Here is a 22,347-nt window from a genome sequence, read left to right on the forward strand (position 1 = left end):
TTTGCCTACACTTCAAAAGTAATACATTGGCTGAAAAGCACTTTGGGATTAACTGAGGTTGTGAAAGGCATTATATAAATGCAAGTTATTTATTTCTTGCAAGTGCTGCCTCCCACTGGATCATGGAACTGCTCCTTAAATTTCCTGATTCCCCCCAGCAAAAATTACAAACCCACAACAAAATTCAGTACAGTTGGAGACAAGAGCCAATGAACTCACTCCCTAAATTTCATATCACCTTATTGTCATGTTCATTTAACACCTTAACTGACCTAATCCCTTTGAGAAACACAGCAATGGGTTAATTACAATTGCCTTCAGTATCCTTGGGCAGGGAACAGGAAAACAAGACAAGAATCCAGTTCACAATCCAGTGACCACTACTGGAAAGTATGCATGTAGATAGATGATCAGCTCAAGAAGACTTAGCTGTAATGCTCTTCATGATCAAATAGCCTGCTCATGCTAACTGTTTAGTCCTACACATGTGGGCTAGGCACCAGAGAACTGCCTCCCACCCATGGAATTGTATCCTTTGGGAGGAGAGGGAGTGAGAGAAGAGAGGGAGTGAGGAGGCACACTTTCACTTTTTAAAAAAAGTGTTGCAGTACATCAGGATGGATTTGACTAAAGAGACATCACTGAGATGGTGCAGAACATTTTGAGCTGGGGGGAGGGTGGGGGGGGAGGGGAGGGCAGGGGTAGGAGAACGGCCAGAAGTTGTGGTCCATGTAGGGACCAATCACATAAGAAGGAAAAGGGTTGCGGCCCTGCAGTCAGAGTTTCAGAAACTACGGAGGAAGTTAAAAAAGCAGGACCTCAAAAGGTAGTAATCTCTGGATTACTCCCAGTGCCACGCATTAGTGAGTATAGGAAGAGTAGGATAAGACAGGTTAATGCGTGGCTGGAGAAATGGTGCAGGAGTTGCGGGCTTCAGATTCCTGGAGCATTGGAACCAGTTCTGGGGCAGGAGGGATCCGTTCAAGATGGACGGGTTGCACCTCAACAGAACTGGGACCAAAGACCTCACGGGGAGGTTAACTAGTGCTGTGGGGGAGGGTTTAAAATAATTTGACAGGGGATGGGCACCAGGATGAAACATTAGAAAGAAGAAAAAAGTGTACAGAGGACTGGGAGAAACAAATAGCACTAAAGTAAAGAATAGTTCAGAAATAGGAGGGATCAGATAGGGGCAAATGCAAGGCAGTCTAAGATGAGTTTCGAGTGCATGTGCGTAAATGCATGTAGTGTGGTAAATAAGGTTGGTGAGCTGCAGGCACAAGTCGCCACATGGGATTATGATATAGTGGCAATAACAGAGACCTGGCTCAAAGAAGGGGAGGATTGGGAACTTAATATTCTGGGCTACAAGGTATTCTGGAAAGATAGGGAAGGAAAGAAAGGAGGGGACATGGCATTATTGATCAAAGAAACCATTATGGCACTGGAAAGGGATGATGTAGTTGAGGGGTCAAAGACAGAGTCTATTTGGTTAGAATTAAGCAACAATACAGGAGCTATCATGCTACTGGGTGTATACTGTAGGCCATCAAATAGTGGGAAGGAGACAGCGGAGCAAATTTGCAGGCAAATTACAGAAAGATGCAAGAACTACACAGTAGTGATAACGGGGGACTTCATTTATCCCAATACAGACTGGGATAGTAACAGTGTAAAGGGTATAGAGGGTATAATTTCAAAGTTTGCAGATGACACGAAACTCGGCAATGTAGTAAGTAATGTGGAGGATAGTAACAGAATTCAGGGGGACATAGACAGACTGGTGAAATAGGTAGACACATGCCAGATGAAATTTAATGCAGAGAAGTGTAAAGTGATACATTCTGGTAGGAAGAATGAGGAGAGACAATATAAATTAAATGGTACAATTAGAAAAAGGAAGTGCAGGAACAGAGAGACCTGGGGGTGCATGTACACAAATCTTTGAAGGTGGGAGGGGGTGCAGATAAGATTTAGTAGAATGGTACTAGGGATGAGGCACTTCAGTTATGTGGAGAGACTGGAGAAGCTAAGGTTGTTATCCTTGGAACAGAGAAGCTTAAGAGATTTGATAGAGGTGTTCAAAATCATGAACAGTTTTGATAGAGTAAATAAGGAAAAACTGTTTCCAGTAGCAGAAGGGTCAGTAACCAGAGGACAGATTTAAGGTGATTGGCAAAAGAACCAGCGGTGGCATGGGAAACTTTTTTTTTTACGCAGCAAGTTATGATGATCTGGAATGCATTGCTTGAAAGGGTGGTGGAAACAGATTCAGTAGTAACTTTCAAAAGGAAATTAGATAAATACTTGAAGGGAAAAAATTTACAGGGCTAAGGGGAAAGTACAGTGGAGTGGGACTAAATGGATAGCTTTTTCAAAAAGCTGGCACAGGCACGATGGGCTGAATGGCCTCCTTCTATGCTATACTATACTATGATACTACTGAAGACATGAAAAATTAACTTGTAGTGAAAAGAGTTTCCTTATTTAATTAAAAAATATTGGACAATAACGGAGCATGTTCTGACATCAGCTATTTTCAGCACATAAAATATCCTGTATATTATAATTCAAAGTCTTTTTTTGCTGAAAAAGTAAATATCCAGTAGATAGATGCATTTAAACAATTTGAATAAATGGCACAGGAGAAATTCTTGCTGGGTTGGGGGGGTGGGGGTGGAAATCAAAACTAGCAGATAATTCAAATTAAGCAACTTCCAATTGAGAGTAGACTTATTCTCACTGGATCATACTCTAATTTTTAACTCATTGAAAAACTACTCAGTGTTGCACAGAACATACTTGAATAGAGAGGGGAACTGGGTGGGTTCAAACACTAATCTTTCATTTCTGATATCAGTGAATGTAGTCCCGGCTAAATGTCTCCTTTCTGACAGCCGTTAAGGCTTGTTAAAATAGTTTAATCAACCCAGTTCCCTTCGGACATGCGTTCTAAACTGCCCTGATTGGCACGACGCAAAGACCACGTGGATGCATGATGTCAGTGAAGGATGAGATGCTGAACTTGGCATGAAGGCAGTGTGAAGGTAACTTTATCCTACTTAAATCTCAATCTGATGCTAACACTGGGTGGGGGAAAAGAAGTGAAGAGAAAGTTCTATTGACCAGAATGGCCATGCCTCACCTTTTTGAGTGTATAAGTCACGACATAAAAAGCCCTATACTGAGATAAAATGTATAGGTTGGAGAATAACTTTCTTGACATAGATGGTGGCCTCAGCCTGTGGCCCAAGTTTCTACATCTGACGTATTCAAGAAAATCTTGTTTGAACACTATGCACATTTTGGATGGGAAATAGTTCAACATGTCAAAAACCATATGTTGATTGTTTCCTGCAGAATATAAGAGAGTGGGTTGAATCAATGTGTGATTAATTATAGAATACATTCTCATCATTCAACTCGTCATTTTTTTTATAAATTGCTGCGTTTAAAGCCATTTTTCCACATTGATTTTGTTTAGCTGCACTCAATTTTTAAAACAATTTTCCAGTTTCATGTAAAATTTGTCAGAAGTATTTTGTTTTAAGTACCAAGTATTTAAGTGTTACATTAGACAGGAGCTTTATACCAGATAATGCACACTATTATTGCTGCTGCTAAGATGGAGCGAAGTCCCTTTAAAGCCACAAGGTCTAACTGCTGCAAATAGACATTCTTGAGTTCAATCACAAGCTTGTTCCTAATGGGCGCATCCTGAGGTCAGTTTGGGGACATTGGAGCTGATAGCGCGATCTGAGAATATGATCTTCAACAATGTGAACGTAGGAACAGGAGTAGGCCATTTAACCCCTCGAGCCTGTTCCACCATTCAATGAGATCATGGCTGATCTGTGACCTAAGTCCATTTACCCAATGCAGCCCCTTTAGTTAACAAAAATCTATCAATCTCAGATTTAAAATTAACAATTGAGCTGGCATCAACTGCTGTTTGCGGAAGAGAATTCCAAACTTCTACCCTTTGCATGTAGAAGCGTTTTCTACCTTCACTCCTGAAAGTCCTATCTCTAATTTTTAGGCTGTGTCCCCTCGTCCTAGACTCCCCAACCAGTGGAAGTCTCTATCTACCCTATCAGTTCCCCTTAATATCTTGAAATGTTCGATCAAATCACCCTTTAATCTTCTAAATTTCAGGGAATACAACCCTAGTTTGTGTAATCTTTCCTTGTAATTTAACCCTTGGAGTCTAGGTATCATTCTAAGGTGCGGTGCCCAGAGCTGAACACAGTACTCCAGGTGTGGTCTAACCAGGGCTTTGTATAGCTGAAGCATAACTTCTACCCCCTTGTATTCTAGTCCTCTAGATATAAAGGCCAGTATTCTATTAGCCTTTTTGATTATTTTTTGTACCTATCCATGACATTTTAATGATCTATGTGCTTGGACCCTTAAGTCTCTTTAGACCTCCACTATTTTGAGCTTTTTACCATTGAGAAAGTACTCTGTTCCATCCTTTTAGGTCCAAAGTGGATGACCTCACACTTGTCTACATTGAAATCCATTTGCCACAGTTTTGCCCATTCACTTAATCTATTAATAGCTCTGTAATGTTATGCTTTTATCTACACTGCTTACAATGCTGCCCATCTTTGTGTCATTGGCAAACTTGGATATGTGGCTCTCTATCCTGTCATCTAAGCTGTTAATAAATACAGTGAAGAGTTGAGGCCCCAACATAGATCCCTGTGGGACGCCACTGTGTCACATCCTGCCAATTTGAGTACCTGCCCATTTTCCCTACTCTCTGTCTCCTGCCGTGCAGCCAATTTCCTAACCAGGTCAATAATTTGCCCTCAATTCCATGAGGTTCATCTTTAGCTACCAGTCTTTATGAGGGACTTTATCAAATGCCTTCTGGCAGTCGAAATAAGCAACATCCAAAGACATTCCCCTGTCCACTACTTCAGTCACCTCTCCAAAAAATTCAATCAGGTTTGTCAGGCATGACTTACCCTTTTCAAATCCATGATGGCTCTCCCTGATCAGCTGAAAATGTTCAAGGTGTTCAGGCACCCTATCCTTAATTATAGACTCTAGTAATTTCCCAACAGATGTTAGGCTAACTGGTCTATAATTCCCTGGTTACCCCCTCTCACCTTTCTTAAATAGCAGAGTGACATGTGCAATTTTCCAATCTAAAGGAATGGTTCCTAAATCGAGAGAACTTTGGAAGATTATAGTTAGAGCGTCTGCAATGTTCTCACCTACTTCCTTTAAAACCCTGATATGGAAACCATCTGGTCCTGGGGAGCTGTCACTCTTTAGTGCCATTATTTTCTTCATTACTGTTAATTTGCTTATGTTAATTATGGTGAGTCCCCGTCCCTGATTCAAAATTAGTTTACTTGGGGTATCTGGCATGCTATCCTCGTCCTCTACTGTAAATACCGATGAAATTATTTAACATGTCCACCATTTCCTTATTTTCATTTACAGTATCACCATTATCAGTCTTTAAGGGGCCCACATTGCTCTTGACCACCCTCTTCTTCCTAATATAATTGTAAAAGTTTTGTGTGTTGATTTTGATATCCCTTGCAAGTTTCTTTTCATACTCCCTTTTTGTAGCTCTTACTATCTGTTTTGTCACCCTTTGCTGTTCTTTGTATCTCTCCCAGTCACCAGGATCAGTGCTATTTTTTGCATTTTTGTATGCCTTTTCTTTTAGTTTTATGTTGTCCCTTACCTTGTCATCCATGGCTGTTTTTTTGGCAAGTAGAGTTTTGCCCCTTAGGGATATAAACTGGTTCTGTATCATGTTAAATTCTTTTTTGAACACCTTCCACTGATCTTCTGTTGTATTACCCATTAACAGATTTGCCCAGTTTACTGTGGACAATCTCTGTCTCATCCAGTTGAAGTTGGCCTTACCTAAATTTAGAATCTTAGTAGCTGATATGGGTTTCTCCCTTTCAAACACAATGTTGAACTCAATCATATTATAATTGCTGTTAGATAAATGTTCACACACCGTTAGGCTGTTAACTAAATCTGGCTCGTTACTCATTATTAAATCTAATATGGCCTGCCCCCTTGTTGGTTCTAGGACATATTGTTGGAGAAAGCTGTCATGAACACAATCAAGAAATTCGCTACCTTTCTGACATAAGCTCCTCTGCTTATCCCAATCTATATGAAAGTTAAAATCCCCCATTAAAACCACTCTGCCTTTGATACATGCTTGTCTAATCTCTGCATTTATACATTCTGCCACTTCATAGCTGCTACCAGGGGGCCTTTACACAACTCCCACTACAGTCTTAAATCCTTTTCTATTTTTTTTAATTCTACCCATAAAGTCTCTTGTTACATCCTCTATCATTAAAGTAATTTCATCCTTAATCACTAAGGCTACTCCTCTCCCTCTACCAGTTTCCCTATCCTTCCTGTAGACCTTATAACCTGGTATATTCAGTTCCCAGTCCTGAATGTCTTGCAGTCATGTCTCAATAATGGCTACCATGTATAGCACTGTTGCACATTGAGTGCACATCATGAGGCACAGGGGCCTACAGAACACTTGATGTACACGGTCCGTAATAATTGTGCACCAAAAGTGCTTGTAGGCCTCGGAGTTTGCTCGCTTGTGTACACAGCTCATTGTACTCAAAAATATTTAAATTAATGCTGTTTCCCATAATGCCTTGAGTACTTGAACAGTACTCCAGATGCTCAGTCTCCATGCGAAATAAATACTTGAAAGGAGGCCATCATTGGACCATAGGCTGAAATGATGACAAAGAGGTCAGATTGTTGCAAACACCCAACTGGTTCACTAATATCATTTAGGGAAGGAAAACTTCCGTCTGGCCTATACATGACTCCAGTCCCACACCATTGTGGTTGACTCTTAACTGCCTTCTGAAACGGCCTGGAAAGTCACTCAGTTGTATCAAACTGCTATAAAGAATAATAAGAATAAAAATGGACAAACTACTCGGCTGCAACCGAGGCAATGAATTAGGACACGACAAAAGCACACCCAGCCCAGTTGACCCTGCAAAGTCCTTACTAACAATTGGGGACTAATCCCACAAACTAGTCAAGCAACAGCCTGACATAGTCATACTCACAGAATCATACCCATCAGCCAATGTCTCAGACTCCTCCAACACCATTGCTGGGATTGTCCTGTCCAGACCCACCAGAGGTGGGGGTACTGTAGTATATAGTCGGTGGGAGTGGCCTTGGGAGTCCTCACCATTGACTCTGGACCCTATGAAGTCCCATGGCTTCAGGTCAAATATGGGCAAGGAAAACTCCTGCTGATTACCACATACTGCCCTTCCTCAGCTGATGAATCAGTACTCCTCCATGTTGAACACCACTTGATAGAAGCATTGAGGGTAGCAAGGGCACAGAATGTACTCTTGTGTGTGGGACTTCAACATTATCAAGAGTGGCTTGGTAGTACCACTGATCGAGCTGGTCGTGTCCTGAAGGTACACACTGCTGCCAAACGGGGCTTGTAGCAGGTGGTGATAGAACCAAGGGAATAAGCTACTTGATCTCGTCCGCAACAATCTACCTGTCGCAGATGCGTCTATCCGTGACGGTATCAGTAGGCGTGACCACCCCACAGTCCTTGGAGACCTAGTCCCGTCTAAACACCTAGGAAGCCCTCCATCCTGTCATGTGACAGATTAAGAATAGACCTAGCAGCTCAAAACCGGGCATCCATGAGGCACTGTGGCCCATTAGCAGCAAAAGAATTGTATTCCACCACAATCTGTAGCCTCATGGCCCGGCATATCCTTCATTCCTCCATCACCATCAAGTCAGGTGACCAACCTGGTTCAATGAGCAGTGTAGAAGAGCATCCCAGGAGTAGCAATGTGGAATACCTGAAAATGAGCTGACAACCTGGTGAAACTAGAACACAGAACTACATGCATGTTAAGCAGCACGCTATGGACTGAGCTAAGCAATCCCACAACCAACGGATCAGATAGAGGCTCTGCAATCCTGCCACATCCAGTCGTGAATGGCGGCGGACAATTAAGTAACTAACGGGAGGCGAAGACTCCATGAACATCTCCATCCTCAATTATGGCGGAGCCCAGCACGTGAGTGCAAAAGGTAAGGCTGAAGCGTTCTCAGCCATCTTCAGCCAGAAGTGCCGTGTGGATAATCCTTCTTGGCCTCCTACTGGGGTCCCCACCATCACTGATGCCAGCCTTCAGCCAGTTCGATTCACTCCACGTAATATCAAGAAATGGCTGCATGCACTGGACACAGCAAAGGCTACGGGCCCCAACAACATCCCGGTTGTAGTGCTGAAGACCTGTGCTCCACAACTAGCCGCATCTCTAGCCATGCTGCTCCAGTACAGCTATAACACTGGCATCTACCGAACAATGTGGAAAATTGCCCAGGTATGTCCTGTCCACAAAAAGCAGGACAAATCCAACCCAGCCAATTACTGCCCTATCAGCCTACTCTCAACCGTCAGCAAAATGATGGAAGGAGTTGTAAACAGTGCTATCAAACGGCACTTACTGATCAATAACCTGCTCACCGATGCTCAGTTTGGGTTCCGCCAGGACCACTCGGCTCCAGACCTCATTACAGCCTTGTCCAAACATGGACACAAGAGCTGAATTTTAGAGGTGAGGCGAGAGTGACAAGTGCCAGACAATGATCATCTTTAAGAGAGAGCCTAACCACCCTCCCCATGACATTCAAAGGCACTAATCGCTGAATCCCCCACCATCAACATCCTGGGGATCACTATTGACCAGAAACTCAACTGGACCAGTCACATAAATGCTATGGTTACTTGAGGAGGTCAGAGGCTGGGTATTCTGCTGTGAGTGGTAGTCCTCTTGACTCCCCAAAGCCTCTCCATCACCTACAAGGCAAAAGTCAAGAGTGTGATGGAATACTCTCCACTTGTTTGGACGGTGCAGCTGCATCAACACTCAAGAAGCTAAATACCACCCAATACAAAGAAGTCTGCTTGATAGGCAGCCCTTTCACCACCTTAAACATACACTCCCTCCACCACTAGTGCACCGTGGCTGCAGTGTGTACTATCTACAGGATGCAATGCAGCAAGTCGCCAAGGCTTCTTCGGCAGCACCTCCCAAGCCTGCCGACCTCCACCACCTAGAAGGACAAGGGCAGCAGGTGAATGGGAACAACATCACCTCCAAGTTCTCCTCCATGTCACACACCGTCCCAACTTGGACATATATCACCGTTCCTTCATGTCACTGGGTCAAAATCCTACCTAACAGCATTGTGGAAGTACCTTCACCACATAGACTGCAGTGGTTCAAGAAGGCCCACCACCATCTTCTCAAGGGCAACCACAGATAAGCAATAAATACCGACCTTGCTAGCGACACCCATATCCTGAGAATGAAATTTTTAAAAGTCAGTGCTCCTCTAAGCCTACGTTCCTCACAATTAACTCCCCTACTCGTCCACTTTGAGTACAAATGTCCAGAAACTAGTCAAACTGAAAATGCATGGCTGGAGTTTGACAGGTACTGCTCAGTCCCCTGTAAATAGAAATCCCTGAGAAAAATTAGTTAATGGGCCACTAAAAGTTCTCACCAAAATTACCATGCATTAAATTAGAATTTTACCCAAAGTTAACAATCACTATTCGCTGTCACTTGACTATTTTAAATATTTAATGGATACTTGAGCATTGTCCTACTTCTATTGACTGGGTCTAGTATGACTATTTGGAGTAGGATTAAACATTGTGGTGTTCATTTCATACATGGCAGATGCAAAATTTCACATTAACAAAATGATGATTGAATAAGTGATACCAGATGGTTGAAGAAATCATAAAATCTGCATGGTTCCAATTTGCTTTAAATTATACCCCATTTGTGTCATTCATCAGGACTTAAATTGCAATTTGTGGGAAAGGCTTAAGATCTTGCTATTGAACCCAGTTAGTGTGACAGTATTTCAATAACAGTTTTCATACATCAGCAAAAATACAATAGTTTTCATTTTTAAAATGAGTTGCACTTTATGATCAGAAAATTTCCCTGATTTATCCTGCTTATAATAGCAAGATTATATATTAGTGAAGGGCTGAGGCCTATAGTGTATGACACAACCAATATTCAAAAAGAATAGGAGAAAAAAAAAATTACAAAGTCACGATTAGGGGACAGTAAGCTTGGATTTTAAAAGCCTGTAGATTATAGGAAGGAGGAAAGACTTGAGTTCCACAGTTTTGAGGTCCTAGGAAAGAAGGAGTAGGAGATGGTGTACGAAGGAAGCAGCAGATTGTAAGAATGCAGGGAGCTAAGCGGCTGATATTTGAATCAGATGGCACATTTGCAGCTTAAAAGAAACGAGAGACTGAAGCTCAAAAGGAGCATTAAGACTGGTGATTCATCTGAACAAAACACACTGCAGGCCACAGCATAGTTGGAGCTGAACACTGGGAAATATGCCTCCCCCAATAGTCAAATACAAGTTGGACTGAATGACCCCTTGTCCCTCTGCTCTGGTTCTGTTTATACTATGGCCAACAACTGCAAGCCTACAATTGGTAAGAGCCACTCGCCAGCATAGCTCCTCCAGATCTGGCAATGAACAATAAGGTGGAGATAACAGATGCCAGTCCTGGCTCCTGCTCAATCATGCACAACTCCTGACTCTAATCCTACAACTCTCTGCTTCCAAACAAGGGAGACCACACATCATGGTTAGTTCTAAAAAAAAACAGAATTCAGATCAATGACAAAAATCATAGCCTTGACTGTAGTAATATGGAAAAGTAGAAAGAAAAAGTTGAACAGCTTTAGCAAGGGAGATTCCATGCGCGATCAGAAGATGTAGCAACACCAAGAACGTCAATAGATTGAGGACTATGAGGGTGGTGTCAAACACTTGGCTGTTGGTAGCTTACATAACAGTGAAGTTGGTTAAGAAAGGTAAGAGTTTGCAACAGAGACTTAAAGTAGTTTATAATACAATGACTTTATAAATCAGCTGTATGGCCTTCCAAAGTCCTTCTGGCTTCTCTAGAACACAATTTGTTTCACACCTCCAAATCATTCATATAAAACAATTGCAAGATCTGCAAAAGGGGCAAAATAAGCAAAAAATAAAGTGAAATCCATCTGCTTGCTTCTTCTGTCCTTGAGAGGTCAAGTCATTGCATTTATTTTTACTTTATATGTTTGTTCGCAAAAAAAGTCAGTGAAGTTTCAAGAAGAATCAGTCATTTCAGGGCTTGCAATAAAGGTGCTTTTTTGAGCAACTTTAAGTCAGAAGCCATAACAGCTCTCATTCAAATCATGTATACAGACACTCCAATGATGTCCTCTTGCAAGTTGTAAAATCATTTTCAAGATTTGTTTTCAAGCCGAACAGCTCAATCTTTCAATAAATGGAGGTAGCATAGTGGTTATGTTACTGGGCTAGTAATCCAGAGGCCTGGACTAAAATCCAGAGTCATGAGTTCAAATCCCGCCACGGCAGCTGGCGAATTTAAATTCAATTAATTAAATTCAATTAATTAAATAAAAATCTGGAATTAAAATACTAGTATCAGTAATGATGGCCATGAAACTACCGGATTGTCGTAAAAACCCATCTGGTTCACTAAAGTCCTTTAGGGAAGGAAGCCTGCCGCCCTTACCCGGTCTGGCCTATATGTGACTCCAGACCCACAGCAATGTGGTTGATTCTTAATTGCCCTCTGAAATGGCCTAGCAAGCCACTCAGTTGTAAAATCTCGCTACGAAAAGTCATAATAAGAATAAAACCGGACGGACCACTAGGCACCGGACACGACAACGGCAAAACACCAAGCCCAGTCGACCCTGCAAGGTCCTCCTTACTAACATCTGGGGACTTGTGCCAAAATTGGGAGAGCTGTCCCACAGACTAGTCAAGCAACAGCCTGACATAGCCATACTCACAGAATCATATCTTTCAGCCAACGTCCCAGACTCTTCCATCACCATCCCTGGGTATGTCCTGTCCCACCGGCAGGACAGACCCACCAGAGGTGGCGGTACAGTGATATACAGTCAGGAGGGAGTGGCCCTGAGAGTCCTCAACATTGACTCCAAACCCCATGAAATCTCATGGCATCAGGTCAAACATGGGCAAGGAAACCTCCTGCTGATTACCACCTACCGTCCTCCCTCAGCTGATGAATCAGTCCTCCTCCATGTTGAACACCACTTGGAGGAAGCACTGAGGGTAGCAAGGGCACAAAATGTACTCTGGGTGGGGGACTTCAATGTCCATCACCAAGAGTGGCTCGGTAGCACCACCACTGACCGAGCTGGCCGAGTCCTGAAGGACACAGCTGCTAGACTGGGCCTGCGGCAGGTGGTGAGCGAACCAACACGAGGGAAAAACTTACTTGACCTCGTCCTCACCAATCTACCTGTCGCAAATGCATCTGTCCATGACAGTATTGGTAGGAGTGACCACCGCAGAGTCCTCGTGGAGATGAAATCCCGTCTTCGCACTGAGGACACCATCCAACGTGTTGTGTGGCACTACCACCGTGCTAAATGGGATAGATCTAGCAGCTCAAAACTGGGCATCCATGAGGCGCTGTGGGCCATCAGCAGCAGCAGAATTGTATTCCAGCACAATCTGTAACCTCATGGACCGGCATATTCCTCACTCTACCATTACCAACAAGCCAGGGGATCAACCCTGGTTCAATGAGGAGTGTAGAAGAGCATGCCAGGAGCAGCACCAGGCGTACCTAAAAATGAGGTGCCAACCTGGTGAAGCTACAACTCAGGACTACATACATGCACAACCAACGGATCAGATCAAAGCTCTGCAGTCCTGCCACATCCAGTCGTGAATGGTGGTGGACAATGAAACAACTAACGGGAGGAGGCTCTGCAAACATCCCCATTCTCAATGATGGCGGAGTCCAGCACGTGAGTGCAAAAGACAAGGCTGAAGCGTTTGCAACCATCTTCAGCCAGAAGTGCCGAGTGGATAATCCATCTCAGCCTCCTCCCGATATCCCCACCATCACGGAAGCCAGTCTTCGGCCAATTCGATTCACTCCACGTGATATCAAGAAACGGCTGAGTGCACTGGATACAGCAAAGGCTATGGGCCCCGACAACATCCCAGCTGTAGTGCTGAAGACTTGTGCTCCAGAACTAGCTGCGCCTCTAGCCAAGCTGTTCCAGTACAGCTACAACACTGGCATCCACCCGACAATGTGGAAAATTGCCCAGGTATGTCCTGTCCACAAAAAGCAGGACAAATCCAATCCGGCCAATTACCGCCCCATCAGTCTACTCTCAATCAGCAGCAAAGTGATGGAAGGTGTCGTCGACAGTGCTATCAAGCGGCACTTACTCACCAATAACCTGCTCACCGATGCTCAGTTTGGGTTCCGCCAGGGCCACTCGGCTCCAGACCTCATTACAGCCTTGGTCCAAACATGGACAAAAGAGTTGAATTCCAGAGGTGAGGTGAGAGTGACTGCCCTTGACATCAAGGCAGCATTTGACCGAGTGTGGCACCAAGGAGCCCTAGTAAAATTGAAGTCAATGGGAATCAGGGGGAAAACTCTCCAGTGGCTGGAGTCATACCTAGCACAAAGGAAGATGGTAGTGGTTGTTGGAGGCCAAGCATCTCAGCCCCAGGGCATTGCTGCAGGAGTTCCTCAGGGCAGTGTCCTAGGCCCAACCATCTTCAGCTGCTTCATCAATGACCTTCCCTCCATCATAAGGTCAGAAATGGGGATGTTCGCTGATGACTGCACAGTGTTCAGTTCCATTCGCAACCCCTCAGATAACAAAGCAGTCCGAGCCCGCATGCAGCAAGACCTGGACAACATTCAGGCTTGGGCTGATAAGTGGCAAGTAACATTCGCGCCAGATAAGTGCCAGGCAATGACCATCTCCAACAAGAGAGAGTCTAACCACCTCCCCTTGACATTCGACGGCATTACCATCGCCGAATCCCCCACCATCAACATCCTTGGGGTCACCATTGACCAGAAACTTAACTGGACCAGCCATATAAATACTGTGGCTACGAGAGCAGGTCAGAGGCTGGGTATTCTGCGGCGAGTGACTCACCTCCTGACTCCCCAAAGCCTTTCCACCATCTACAAGGCACAAGTCAGGAGTGTGATGGAATACTCTCCACTTGCCTGGATGAGTGCAGCTCCAACAACAGTCAAGAAGCTCGACACCATCCAAGATAAAGCAGCCCGCTTGATTGGCACCCCATCCACCACCCTAAACATTCACTCCCTTCACCACCGGCGCACTGTGGCTGCAGTGTGCACCATCCACAGGATGCACTGCAGCAACTCGCCAAGGCTTCTTCGACAGCACCTCCCAAACCCGCGACCTCTACCACCTAGAAGGACAAGGGCAGCAGGCGCATGGGAACAACACCACCTGCACGTTCCCCTCCAAGTCACACACCATCCCGACTTGGAAATATATCGCCGTTCCTTCATTGTCGCTGGGTCAAAATCCTGGAACTCCCTTCCTAACAGCACTGTGGGAGAACCGTCACCACACGGACTGCAGCGGTTCAAGAAGGCGGCTCACCACCACCTTCTTCTCAAGGGCAATTAGGGATGGGCAATAAATGCCGGCCTTGCCAGCGACGCCCACATCCGTGAACGAATAAAAAAAAAGGTACAGTACTACTACCCAAGGGCTGTATTTGATTACTTTATGGATATGGACTCAATACTGAAATATACTGGTTTAATCTATACAATACTAGATCACTCATGGAGTAGAAAATCCTTTGTACTGTTAAATCAATACTCATTAAGGGGAAATACCTCCACTGTTTTAAATGGTCATTAAGTGATTTATTTTAAACACCTTAAAATCATTAAAGCCGCTAATAGGAATCTTAAATGTATAACCAATTCTTAAAGTAGCACACCAAAGAATTTCTACTGTATTGTGGTCAGCAGACAATAGCCAAGCAAATCATAACAAGAGTAGAATAGAGATCTGTTTGACCAATAGAGGTCATTTGTGGTCTCTACATTTTAAACCAATGGGGGCATTCCTTGGAGAAAGGTTGGAAGGACCTTCAAAGTTTTAGAATATGGCATGCAATACTACCAACAGCTATTAAAGCCAATTCAGTCAACATGTGAGAAAATTAAATAAACACTTCAAGAAGAATATTGGGTACAGGGAAATGGGTTTTATTTGTACAGCTCTAATGTGGAGCTAGCATAGACATTAATGGGACAATCAGCCTCTTCTATGCTGATTTTTTAAAAAATGAGCTCTGTTCTTATCCTTGTTTTTGACTTTATCCCCTTCCCCCTCAATTCAGCTCCATTTACAAAACAAAAATTGTACTTACTTTACCGCTGACTCTGATCAGTATCTTCACTCCATCAGGTTTCATATACTTCAATCCATCTGGTGCGAGAGAGGCAGATAATTAAGAGATATGTATAAATATGATTGCACATGAGCAACAGAGAATAAAGTGTGAGTCTCCTGTGCGATGGTTTCACACCTCTCTCTTGCGCCTGAGTGAATGGAGCTTCAACAGGGAGAGAAGGATCTCCATGACCTTACCACTATCCCTTCCAATCAAATACAACCTATTCCGGGCCCAGGAACCTTTGGCAGCTTGTGAGTGCGGGGAGTACATTTGTGGTGGCTACTCATTTAAAGTAGTATGAGAAAAGCAAAGTAGGATAAAAAGAAAATAATACAAAATGAACAAAAAAAAACATAGGGAAAGGAGAATATAAAGTCAAAATAGGTCTAACTCAGACCATTACTGGTAGGAAGGGAGATATCATACAATTTTTGCGTGTTTTTGCGACTGGAAAGCTGTTTCCAATGGGGTGTCGCAGGGCTTGGTACCAGGTCCTTTGCTTTTTGTGGTATACGTTAATGATTTGGACTTAAACGTAGGGGGCATGAATAAGAAATTTGCGGATGACACAAAGATAGGCCTTGTGGTTGATATTGAGGAGGAAAGCTGTGGACTGCAGGAAGATATCAATGGACTGGTCAGATGGGCAGAAAAGTGGCAAATGGAGTTCAATCCAGACAAGTGTGAGCTAATGCATTTGGGGAGAGCAAACAAGACAAGGGAATACACAATATTGAGAGGCGAGAGGAAGTGAGGGACCTTGGAGTGCATGTCCACAGATCCCTGAAGGTAGCAGGACAAGTAGCTAAGGTGGTTAAGAAGTCACATGGAATGCTTTCCTTTATTAGCCGAGGCATAGAATATAAAAGCAGGGATGTTATGCTGGAACTGTATAAATCACTAGTTAGGCCACAGCTTGACTAATGCACACAGTTCTGGTCACCACATTACAGGAAGGATGTAATTGCACAAGAGAGGGTGCAGAGGAGATTTACGAGGATGTTGCAAGGACTGGAGAATTTTAGCTCTGATGACAGATTGGATAGGCTGGTGTTGTTTTCCTTGGAACAGAGGAGGCTCAGGGGGTGATTTGAGTTTTTTTTAATTCGTTCACGAGAGGTGGGCATCGCTGGCGAGGCCAGCATTTATTGCACTTCCCTAATTGCCCTTGAGAAGGTGGTGGTGAGCCGCCTTCTTGAACCGTTGCAGTCCGTTTGGTGAAAGTTCTCCCACAGTGGTGTTAGGTAGGGAGTTACAGGATTTTGACCCAGCGACGATGAAGGAACGGCGATATATTTCTAAGTCGGGATGGCGTGTGACTTGGAGGGGAACGTGCAGGTGGTGTTGTTCCCGCGGGTTTGGGACGTGCTGTCGAAGAAGCCTTGGCGAGTTGCTGCAGTGCAATCTGTGGATGGTACACACTGCAGCCACAGTGTTGAAGGGAGTGAATGTTTAGCGGGCTGCTTTGTCCTGGATGGTGTCAAGCTTCTTGAGTGTTGTTGGAGCTGCACTCATCCAGGCAAGTGGAGAGTATTCCATCACACTCCTGACTTGTGCCTTGTAGATGGTGGAAAGGCTTTGGGGAGTCAGGAGATGGGTCACTCGCCACAGAATACCCAGCCTCTGACCTGTTCTTGTAGCCACAGTATTTATATGGCTGGTCCAGTTAAGTTTCTGGTCAATGGTGACCCCCAGGATGTTGATGCGGATTCGGCAATGGTAATGCTGTTGAATGTCAAGGGGAGGTGGTTAGACTCTCTTGTTGGAGATGGTCATTGCCTGGCACTTGCCTCGCGTGAATGTTACTTGCCACTTATCAACCCAAGCCTGGATGTTGTCCAGGTCTTGCTGCATGCGGGCACGGACTGCTTCATTATCTGAGGGGTTGCGAATGGAACTGAATTTCTGACCTCATGATGGAGAGAAGGTCATTGATGAAGCAGCTGAAGATGGTTGGGTCTAAGACACTGCCCTGAGGTATTCCTGCAGCAATGTCCTGGGGCTGAGATGACTGGCCTCCAACAACCACTACCATCTTCCTTTGTGCTAGGTATGACTCCAGCCATAGGAGAGTTTTCCCCTGATTCCCATTGACCTCAATTTTACTAGGTCAAATGCTGCCTTGATGTCAAGGGCAGTCACTCTCACCTCACCTCTGGAATTCAGCTCTTTTGTCCATGTTATTGGTGAGTAAGTATCGCTTGATAGCACTGTCGACGACAACTTCCATCACTTTGCTGATGATTGAGAGTAGACTGATGGGGCGGTAATTGGCCAGATTGGATTTGTCCTGCTTTTTGTGGACAGGACATACCTGGGCAATTTTCCACATTGTCGGGTAGATGCCAGTGTTGTAGCTGTACTGGAGCAGTTTGGCTAGAGATGCGGCTAGTTCTGGAGCACAAGTCTTCAGCACTACAGCCGGGATGTTGTTGGGGCCCATAGCCTTTGCTGTATTCAGTGCACTCAGCCGTTTCTTGATATCACGTGGAGTGAATCGAATTGGCTGAAGACTGGCTTCTAAGATGGTAGGGATATCGGGAGGAGGCCGAGATGGATCATCCACTCGGCACTTCTGGCTGAAGATGGTTGCAAACGCTTCAGCCTTGTCTTTTGCACTCACATGTTGGACTCCGCCATCATTGAGGATGGGGATGTTTAGAGCCTCCTCCTCCCGTTAGTTGTTTAATTGTCCACCACCATTCACGACTGGATGTGGCAGGACTGCAGAGCTTTGATCTGATCCGTTGGTTGTGGAATCGCTTAGCTCTGTCTATAGCATGTTGCTTCTGCTGTTTAGCATGCATGCAGTCCTGTGTTGTAGCTTCACCAGGTTGGCACCTCATTTTTAGGTACGCCTGGTGCTACTCCTGGCATGCTCTTCTACACTCCTCATTGAACCAGGGTTAATCCCCTGGCTTGTTGGTAATGGTAGAGTGAGGAATATGCCGAGCCATGAGGTTACAGATTGTGCTGGAATACAATTCTGCTGCTGCTGATGGCCCACAGCACCTCATGGATGCCCAGTTTTGTGCTGCTAGATCTGTTCTGAATCTATCCCATTTAGCACAGTGATGGTGCCACACAACACATTGGATGGTGTCCTCAGTGTGAAGACGGGACTTCGTCTCCAAAACGACTGTGCGGTGGTCACTCCTACCAATACTGTCATGGACAGATGCATCTGCGACAGGTAGATTGGTGAGGACGAGGTCAAGTAAGTTTTTCCCTCATGTTGGTTCGCTCACCACCTGAAGCAGGCCCAGTCTGGCAGCTATATTCTTCAGGATTCGGCAAGCTTGGTCAGTAGTGGTGCTACCGAGCCACTCTTGTTGATGGACATTGAAGTCCCCCACCCAGAGTACATTCTGTGCCCTTGCTACCCTCAGTGCTTCCTCCAAGTGGTGCTCAACATGGAGAAGGACTGATTCATCAGCTGATGGAGGGCGGTAGGTGGTAATCAGCAGATTTCCTTGCCCATGTTTGACCTGATGCCATGAGATTTCATGGGGTTCGGAGTCAATGTTGAGGACTCCCAGGGCCACTCCCTCCTGACTGTATATCACTGTACCGCCACCTCTGGTGGGTCTGTCCTGCCGGTGGGACAGGGATGGTGATTGAAGAGTCTGGGCTGTTAGCTAAAAGGTATGATTCTGTGAGTATGGCTATGTCAGGCTTAACTAGTCTGTGAGACAGCTCTCCCAATTTTGCACAAGTCCCCAGATGTTAGTGAGGAGGACCTTGCAGGGTCGACTGGGCTTGGTTTGCCTTTGTCGTGTCCGGTGCCTAGTGGTCCGATGCCGGGTGGTCCATCCGGTTTTATTCTTATTATGAGGTGTACAAAATGATGAGGGGCCTAGATAGAGTGGATAGGAAGGACCTACTTCCCTTAGCAGAGAGGTCAATAACCAGGGGGCATAGATTTAAAGTGATTGGTAGAAGGATTAGAGCGGAAATGAGGAAAAGTTTTTTCACCCAGAGGGTGGTAGGGGTCTGGAATTCACTGTCTGAAAGGGTGGTAGAGGCAGAAATCCTCAACTCATTTAAAAAATACCTGGATGTGCACCTGAAGAGCCGTGACCTGCAGGGCTACGGACCAAATGTGGGAAAGTGGTATTAGGCTGGGTGGCTCGTTTCTCAGCCGGTGCGGACACAATGGGCCGATTGGCCTCCTTCTGTGCCATAAATTTTCTATGATTCTAATCAGTGAGATAAGACTCCAGACTTTTCACTTTGAGTTCCATGTCACATGACCAGTAAGGTCAGCTGTGATTGTGGAGCTGATTTGAGGGGATGCAGTCTATGTAAGTGTGGTGATCCACACAGACTTTGGCCTAGGGAAGAGAAAACCCTGACTTTATTGTACAAAAAAGGTAGATCACAAAGCCAGGTAAAGCTGATGAATCCTGTGGTTTCATACAGAAAGATTCACTGCACTCCTGCTTGTTGAGTATGTCCTCACTCAACCTTCTGGTATTTCACTTTGCCAAGTTGTCTTTGCATCTCCATCTTATATAATTTAAAAATGCTTTGAAAACACTGCATTACAAATAAATGCTTAGTCAGAAAAAGGAATATTTTAAGTAATCTTAATGCCTAAAAATAAAGTCTCCTTCTCAGAACTATAAAGAGCAGAAAGGACCCAGATTAGATCCACTGTCTGCGCTGAGTTAACGGATAACAGTCAATTAATCGCAGCCCCCTCTAGGATAAGTAAAATGCTCAGGGTTTGTCATTGATCATTGTACATTGGCTCCTCCTGGAAATTGTGGGGGTGGTCCATCATGTAAAAACAGGATCAGGCTCAGCTGTGTTGCCCTATGTGGTAAACAGCTCATTGACATTCACTGCCAAGGCTCAAACATGATGAATGTTCACTTTGCCGAAGAAGCAGAGAGTGACTGCGGAGCCTTAAGTCAGAGAGGAGCTAAATGTGTTTGGGAGGGGGAGAAGAGAGTAACAAAGGAATATTCAATGAAGATAAAGAAAAATGGGAAAGGTAGCATTAGTAGATCATATTCTGCACAAAAGTAACTTTCACCAAGGATTACACACAATTGATGATTGTCTTAAACTCCTTCATAACCTATTTAGTGTAAAATTAATGAAAAACGATGCAAGTTAATGTGGGGGTGGCATCCATATCTCCTTCTGCACTCCCCCAACCATCCCTGGAAGATTTATTTTTAAAGAAAAGAAATTGCACACTGGTTCACAAATTGTGCATTTAAAGAATAGAAGCAAGCATTGACAGAGCAAGTGTGGGGACATAATTGTACATTTTGATATAATGCTTTAGAATTAAGGTGGTTGGTTGAGGTGCTAGTCAAGTAGAAGTACTCAGGGCCACTCTCCTATCTTTTCTGGGGTGTCACTGAGTTGGATCATGATTGTAGTGCCCCCATCACTGTCTCGGCCGAGGGCAGTTAGCTCAGCACAGACCAAAGATCAAACGTGGGATTTTTTGGTGTGTGTAATTCAGGACTACATTGTACAAAATTCTCATCCTCATGTTTAAATCCCTCTATGGCCTTGCCCATCCCTATCTCTGTAACATCCTCCAGCCCCACAACTCTCCAAGATCTGTGTGTTCCTCCAATTTTGGCCTCTTGCGCATCCCCGAGTTCCATCGTTCCACCATTGGCAGCCGTGCCTTCAGCTGCCGAGGCCCTAAGCTCTGGAATTCCCTCCGTAAACCTCTCAGTCTCTGTACCTCTCTCTCCCCCTTTAAGTTGCTCATTAAAACCTACCTCTTTGACTAAGCTTTTGGTCACCTGTCCTAATATCTCCTCAGCATCAAATCTTTTCTGATAATCGCTCCTGTGAAGAATCTTGCGACGTTTTGTTACGTTAAAGGCGCTATATAAATGCAAGTTGTTGCTATTGTTGTGGTGCATTCACCCACTGAGCCATCAGCAAGTCCCAGAATATATTGGTTAGGGTGCATGTACTACAATTTGCACTTTAGTTTAGTGGTAATGAAAGCTGACATCTATATTGAGTTCAAGATGTGAAATACATGCAGAACATGTACAACTCATGAAATATAATTAAAATAAAAGAACATAAATTACAATTTTGTCATTAAGTAGAGTGTGCTAGTTTGGGAGCAGCAACTGAAAATAAACCTAGCAACTCAAGCTGATATTATTAGCCAAGTTAGCGAGTGCTAGTTATTTATTTTCTTTAAATGAAATAAGCTTTAAGTCAACTAATATCAGCTTGAATTCGAAATGCTGGATTTCAACATTGTTCTGATTCCCTCCCTGCACCTCTCCACCCCCCAAAAAAAAATCACAATCAACTGCGCTGACAAAAACACAGTTAACTTTTCTTGACCTAGCTCAACTAACTTGGACGACCCTTTAATTTTATATCAGTGTTTAACTAAAACAACATGTGTGTACGCATAATGTTCAGAGGACTCGATGAGAACCAAGACACAGGTGGCCTTATAATTCCGAGCTGTTTGGCTATGTTCAGCTTCTCCTCCAGGTGTTCCTAGTTAACAGTGGCTTTTCCCACACCATCACAGCTAGACTGTGCATGCATGAATACTAAACAGCCATAATGAGCTGGATAGCAAGTAAGATGGGTTACACATTTACTGTACATTGGCTGTCGAGCAACGCAGGAACGGAACAAGCTTACAATTAAATATTGGGTGATACTTCTGCTATTTATCGCAAGTATTACTTCCCCAACTCTAATGTAATTCTTTGTATTAAAATTAGATTATCGCAATGGCTGGGGGCCGGGGGGGGGGGGGGGGGTGGGGGGGAAGGAGGAAGTAGCTTCTGTATCCATCCTATCAGAATGTAGTTAGAAAATTACCTTTATCAGTTAGCCTGAGGGAGGTGTGTTCCTTTCCTAATTAATTAAACTCATGAATAATGACTCACAAGAATGTAATTGATGTGTTTTGTCCCTCTATCCTCATTTTTTGACATTTCATATTTCTTCTCTCTCATTGCATCT

At 44.3% G+C, this 22,347-nt stretch overlaps 1 long non-coding RNA gene across 2 annotated transcripts in view; it reads left to right on the forward strand.

Moving 5' to 3' along the window:
• The window catches only part of LOC137334841 (uncharacterized), a 61,576-nt gene that overhangs the window by 11,767 nt on the left and 27,462 nt on the right, over positions 1 to 22,347 (forward strand). The window lies entirely within an intron of this gene.

This window comes from Heptranchias perlo, chromosome 18, assembly GCF_035084215.1.
Source record: "Heptranchias perlo isolate sHepPer1 chromosome 18, sHepPer1.hap1, whole genome shotgun sequence".
Taxonomy (NCBI): Eukaryota; Metazoa; Chordata; class Chondrichthyes; order Hexanchiformes; family Hexanchidae; genus Heptranchias; species Heptranchias perlo.